The 7,100-nt window shown below is 35.5% G+C and overlaps 1 non-coding gene across 1 annotated transcript; it reads right to left on the reverse strand.

The window, feature by feature from the left end:
* Nucleotides 1-7,026: 7,026 nt before the first annotated feature.
* Nucleotides 7,027-7,100, reverse strand: TRNAT-AGU. Its single transcript has one exon. It is a non-coding gene; the product is annotated as a tRNA-Thr (tRNA).

Genomic DNA, 7,100 nt, shown 5'->3' on the forward strand with positions numbered 1-7,100 from the left:
CTACGTAGGCTACCAACCAACATGTGCAATTGAAGTTACATAAAGTACGAGGGGAATTACTTTATAGACTAACAAAAGCAAATGCTAGAAGTCTCCTAGAACCATATTGGAATTTTCTTTTAACCTTCCTGAGTTTTATGACCGGTAAACCTAAATAATCCTTAAAATACCAGAAAATTCCTACTTAGTAAAGCATATTAATTTATTAAACGCAATACACACACATGTATATATATGCATAGGACAGGGAAAGTAACAAAATAGCAATGGTGATTTTAAACGCCTAAAAGCCTCTTGACTGAAGGTTTTTTAGCATAATGTCAGACCTAAGGGATGAGACGAGACCATAATATATATGCATATTTCTTTCGAGTTGAATCTTGAATTTACTCGAGTTCTGAAAAAGCTTTCTGCAATATGGCATTCTTTATTATTACTGGTTAATAAAGGTTAAAGAAAAGTACTGGTACTACTCGCTGATTCCCGTGAAAACCCTATACAACAAAGCGAATCCAAATAGTACATTACAATTACAATTTCTGAATCCAAATAGTTACTCGATATTTGTATCATTGAACAATCTTTTTGTTTCTTTTCTTCAGCTCTTCTTTTCAAGCATGTCTTCTGATGGTGGCCATTCTTCGGTACTCTTCTCCCCTTGTTTTTGTTTGTAGCATGTACTAGTAGTACTTTTCTTTTCTTTTCTTTTCTTTCTTTTCTCCCTATTTTCTCTCTCTTTCTCTCTCCCATATGACTCTTTTCATGTTTTGGTGCCTCTTTTTTCTTTAGCCCTTTTGTATATAGACTTGGTCTTCCCCTCTGTCGCCACTTGTTCGTTCCTCAAAAGTTTGGATTGATGCAATCGTGGAGGCCTATCAACATCTTGTTCTTAAACCTTTTCCCTTAATAATAGTGGATGATGGTACCTAAATCCGTTGAATTTTATCCGCTCTGATTTTACAGCACCCCTTTTCAGGAAATAAAATAATTTTCACAGATGAGCCAACATTCATCCATGTTATGTTCCACTTGCAGTAACAAAGCCACGAGCAGTGTATACCAATCAGTACGTGTCAACTGTCAACTGTAGTTGGGGCGTGCCACGGCTTGCTATTTTTTTTTTTCCTTTTGTCGATGCAGGGTGTATCTCAACTTTGTTAGACTAATCATCTTGTACCTGAAGTACCCCGCCCTCAAGAGCACCCAGGCGTTAAGAGAGATTCGAATCCTGAACCTTGGGACTTGAACGAGACTACCCAATATCAGGTGATCTAACCCCGAGGGGCTTGTGCCACGTCTTGCTATTGACTCAAGAAACCGCGTGTGAATTTAACATCAATTTAAGTAATTTACCAATAGGGAAGCAAAAAACAAGTAAGTCTTTCTCTCATGCTAAAAAAAAAAAAAAAAAGATTTGATCTATAGTTTTTTTTTTGACAAGTAGTTTAAGTAGCATCAGCAATATGAACTAGACTGGTCTTTAAATTAAAATATTTCAACCTGGAATGCGTAAGCATAAAATCTCAACTAAGATGTAATGACAATCAATGGGTGAAATGTACTATGTTTGGATTGTGAATTATTAGAGATATTTTTACTGTAGCATTTTTTGTGATGTGATGTATGTGAGATAAAAAGGTAATTGGGAAGATAAAAAGGTGCGTTGGAAATTGTAATGATGATGTAAGCAAATATATTTTGACAAATAAACAACAATCCAAACAAATAGATGGATAAGAATGGCGAGGTGATGTAATCTTGTACTAAGACATATGGTACATTTTTGTATGTAATTCTTCTTCTTCTTCTTCTTGGTTCGTTTGTTTGAAACTTTAAAAGTTAATAGATAGACAGAGAGAAAGTAGTTGTGGACTTCCAAAGTATATTCCGTGGAACCTTTCCTCCCTTCCAATGAATAATAAACTAAAGGCACGCCATCGCTTTCCCAGTTGAAGGCCCTCTATTGCGGAATTGGTTCCATACTCACTTCAACAAAAAAAAAAAAAAAAACGATTTCTTGGGGGGACTAATTAGTTGCTCTAAATAATCAATAATCAATTTAAATATTCTAACCATCCGGATGAATAAACTTGACCAACTACAAACCGTTATCAGCAAGGGTCTTGGTTTTAGCACAACCGCTGGCTTTTTTTTACTTACTTAAATACTTGCTTTCATCTTCTTTTAATGAATCCATTAATTATTTGATTAGTCCCATATTTTAGTTGCTGCTTTAAGAGGCTTTTTGGCCTTTTGGTGGAGGGAGAGATGCTTTTAAGGAAAAACGAATATTATCATATGCAACTAGCAAGCATGACCGACCGAGCATTGTTCCACGCGCGAATTAAACTAATCGTTGATGGGGAGTGGGTCTCACGGCACGAGATCACGACACGTGGCATCCGGCGGAAGTTGAAGGGAAAAAGTCTACGAGGCTGCTTTTTTTCCGACCTCTTTTCTTCTTCAACAAATGTAGTAATGTTCCCTTGTGGCTCTTTTGCCTCTGGCTCTGGAATGATTGGTGCCATCCCATTATCTCATTTCAATGCCCTTTCTTCTGCTCCGGGGCTTTAGCCTTCTTCAGTTCAGTTTGCTGCAGATGAATATAGCCGTCACTTTTTAAATGCATGCCTGTGTTAATACCAAAAAAAAAAAAAAAGGCCTGACACATATATTTTATAAATTAATCTTTTGTTCGGTGACACGATATATACGCTAGCAAAGTTAGATGCACATCGAATATACAAAATTCATATTAAAATTTAACTAACATCCATCCAAATTCGATAGTGTATTAAAAATAAAAATCAACGCATGTTTTATACAGTAATTTTCTTTTTTCCGTCAAGGGTTCTTGCGTTCTCAACTTAAAGCATGCTCTTTGAGACTTGACTACTCTTCATTGTCTGAAGTATTTCTTTAATTTGCACGAGAGAAAGAGAGAGAGGTCTTTGTTTTTTTTTTTTTTTTTTTTTTTTTTTTTGGTGAGTGGATTCCTGCTTCATGTTAGAGGATGCACGTTAGGCCTTAGGTGCATGTTAGAGATGGTACTCACGTTTGCATACTTGAAAATTATTATTAACCAAAAAAAAAACTCCATCGAGTAGGCGTCAATTTGTTTGGTAATATTCAACGCAGACTCTTGTGTCTTCGTGCACCTCATTAAAGATGGTAACGTAACGCTACAAAACAACCAGGATTCTCATCGTTGCACGTAATGGATCGTAAACGAAAACATCCCATGTTCGAGATTCGATAGTGATTCAGTCCTGATTATTTCCCGTAATCCTGTTGAATCATCTCCTCAAAATAGATTAGAATAGTAATAAGAATAGGTGTAGATGATGACAATTGATTAAAAAAAAAAATTTGTAAACCAAAACTGGCCAATAAAGTTGGCTGTTTCCTTGGTTAATTACAGACGTAATTATATATGATAGAAAATAATTAAGCCATGTTTTGGGCTAAAGAAAAATTAATTGAGATGGATCACGATTTCAGGTAACATGATAGCACAGCAAATGCCAATAATAATAGTTTGTTATCTCGCGGGAAGTCAAAGTAGACGACTCTGCCGCACTCAATGTGGATGAGTGGTGCCGGTGCGACAGGACAGGAGCCAGGAGGAGAGACATTTGACTTCCAGGCTCCAGCTGGGCATGAAAACGAGATTTGCAGTTTGCAAGTGACATTATTACTAGTATATATATATTATAAAAAAAGGAAAAGTGAAAATGATTTGCTGCTTTTGCGTTTCCACTCATTAAGCCGTTATGGACCAAACTTCTTAATTCCTACTCTATCTAGATGTTATGTAGCAGATGAACTGATTTTATTCAACTTCTAATTTCTCATGAAATATGTGTGTGAGAGAAAAGGAGTGGGGGCTGTCAAATCGGCACAATGATGAAAACTTTATAGTTTTTTTTTTGCATTATTTATTGTAACATTTTTTTAACGTAATATACGTAAAATAAAAATGTCATAGAAAAAATATATTTTACAAAAAATAAGAGTTTTTTTTTTTTCCAAATTCTTTCCCTCAGTTCTTCTGTTATCTACTACGCGTTTGAAGGTGATCCAAGGACTTGTAATTTTGAAGTTAATTACTAGAGCAAACAGCAAAGAAATTTCCTGGATTGTCATAAAACGGTCCAAATCAGATGACCAGTTTCTCTCGATGTGCAAGCTGTACATGTAGACTGAAAGCCTGTCCACACGTGAATATTTAAGATTGAAGAATGAAGTAATATTGTCCAATAAATGGAGATAATCCTAATCCACGCAGATGTGCTGTTCTGTATTTGAAATTACGTACTGTTACAGTTGAAGTTACGACAAATCAATTTATTTGGACTTGAACTCCGTCAACTCATGAATCAAAATTCGGCGAAGCAAATATAAGAAATTATTTTGGTGGAAGATATTTGTCAGGATTGTTTTATACGTGCTCTTTTTGTCTAGTTAAAAATAAAAAAAAAAATCAATTAAGCTCTAAGATTAGCAAATATGTCTTGGGCATCACTTTAGACGAGGAACTCTAGTTTTTTCAGTGTCAATAACACTGAATATAAAGTCAGCTCGAACCTTTGCTTGCAATTATACATCTTTTGAAAGCAACACAATCAATTGTTGTTTCGGAAAAATGTATATATAAAAAATTATTTGCTTACTCATAAATGAGTTGTAAAATAAATAAATAAATAATAAAGGAGGGCCGGCCAACAAATACCCGCATCCATACAATCCACATCATCAACCAACCAACCCAAGGACTCTCAATTCTCAAACAGACGTCAGACGTGTCGTGTTGGACGATTTACTTTATTTATTTATAAATTTTGGAGGCTGAAATCAAACGAACACGTGGTGCTGTCTTACTACGACTGTAACGGACCCCACGAGGCTGTAGCCCAGAAAAGACCCGAAGTTGTTTGGGGAGAAAGTGGCCCAAACACGGAAAGGCGTACTTGGATTGGACCCCTACTCATACTTAAGCATTGGGCCCACAGTCTGCACGTACGTGTGGCTATCGGACGCATCCCTGTCAATCAATTCGGATCCTACGAAGGCAAGACAGAGACCTTTTCATCTTAGTGCGTCTGTGAAGATGGGAAAAATGGGTTAGGAGATGGCTCACTCGGTTACATTCGTTCGGCTCATTCATGTCCTTTCTCTCTCACTTTCTCCTTTTTGCTTTTTTTTTTTTTATTTGTTTAGGATTAACTTTTTATGGTGATATTAGTGTGATCTTTTTACACTAACGATAATGAATGTATATATAATTTGAATTTTAAATTTAAATTTATGTTATAGACATGATCTAATCATGTTCGTGTAAAAAAAAAAATTACACTAACTGACAGACGATGTATGAAAGACTTACTCATTTATTTTTATGATACTCTATTTTATTTTATTTATTTATTTTTATGGCACAAGCTACAAAGAATGGGAATTGGGAGCGTAATTTTGTACACATCTATTGTCCCCAGCACAACATTTCAATTTTTTCTTCAAATGTAGATTGATTGGTTTGTGTGCCTTCACGGTTTTGAGATTATGAAAGTTTTTGCTGTTTCGACTTAAGTTTGAAGCACGTCTTAGAATTACATAGTCATATGCCAAGGATGAACATTCACATATATAAGGCCTCGAAAAGAAAAGGAAATGCAAATAAATGGTTCATTTCAAATCTGAAATTTGCTCGGACTGACGAGAACCGACGCCCAGTCTGCCTTTGCTTCTGGCTGGGCCCCTTCATTAGGCTTGACTCATACAAACTTTCATCTATGGTCCAAAGCTCTCCAAATTTGGACGTTACATATTCGAACCTCATGCTTTGATTGTTGAAGCCTGCAGGTATGACACACTTGGCTTTTTCCTTTTTTTTTGAAATTTTTTTTTCTTTTTAACTAAGGAGGAGCGAGATTTAAAAAGCAAAAAAGAGAAATAAAAATATGAATTAAATCCAAAACCTCGAAATCTTGAAATCTCGACTTCGACCAAAACCTCCTCGACTCCAATACACTTAGTCAGTGCAAAGGAGGATGATTTTTCTTGGGAACAAATTTTCATTGATCTTGGTTTGTCTAACTTGGATTGGTAACTACTATTACTTAGTACGTATTTTTTTTATGACTATGATAATATTTTTATAATCTAATTTATTCTAATTTACAGGGATGAGAGTTTAAAGAGACTGTGTATAAGGGGTTAATAGGTATAAGAATCTGACTAAATCAAAGGGGTGCTCCGACGCCTCTTTTGAATTTTTTTTACTGCAAGTGGGATACATAGTACGTATCACTATTTACTTTTTGTGACAAGTTGCCATTGTATAGTTATGTTTAAGAGAATAGATACGTTCATTGGGTAAGTACTCAAAAGAATAAGCATGAAAAAAAAAACAAAACAAAAATTAAAGGATAATCTAATTTCAATTAGTCTTCTTAAAATATCAGTTTAATCATCTCTGACCATAATTACGCTTCATCATAATTTGCTCTCGTATCCCAACTAGGACAAATCTTGTTATACCCCCATATATACATTTTTTGACAACTGTTAAACCCTAATATAAAAAAAAATATTTAGCTGAAAGTGCAACTTATTCTCAGCTCTAAACATCTCAAGAAACTAGAAGAGTCACCATAATAAAGGAGTTCGTATGAGTGCATCACTAAAATTGGTAGTAGCATCCAAGTTCAAGTTCACAAGCAATAGAATATTTCGCTGTCTATTTCACCCTCAATCTAACATCCAAAAAAAAAAAAAAGTACACAGAATAATTCACTGCAACTCGTGAAAGTTTCTAAGAATTTGAGGCACTTCTTTCTGATTTCTGAACCAATAGTGCTATAGGAATCTATGTTGTTGTAATTTTTCCATCATCAGAGAGACTTCCGGCAGATACCAGGCACCATTCCCATTGCCTCGCCAGGGCAGCAGCATGTGGAGAAAAGCTTCATAGGCCGTCAGGTTTCAGGAAAAGGTTAAAAAAAACTAAGAAATAGTCATTTAGTTTGCTCTCGTTGAGAGTCGAACTCAAGACCTCCCGCTTACTAAACGGGTGCTCTAACCAACTGAGCTACGAGAGC

This window comes from Coffea eugenioides, chromosome 3 (genome assembly GCF_003713205.1).
Source record: "Coffea eugenioides isolate CCC68of chromosome 3, Ceug_1.0, whole genome shotgun sequence".
NCBI classification, from domain to species: Eukaryota; Viridiplantae; Streptophyta; class Magnoliopsida; order Gentianales; family Rubiaceae; genus Coffea; species Coffea eugenioides.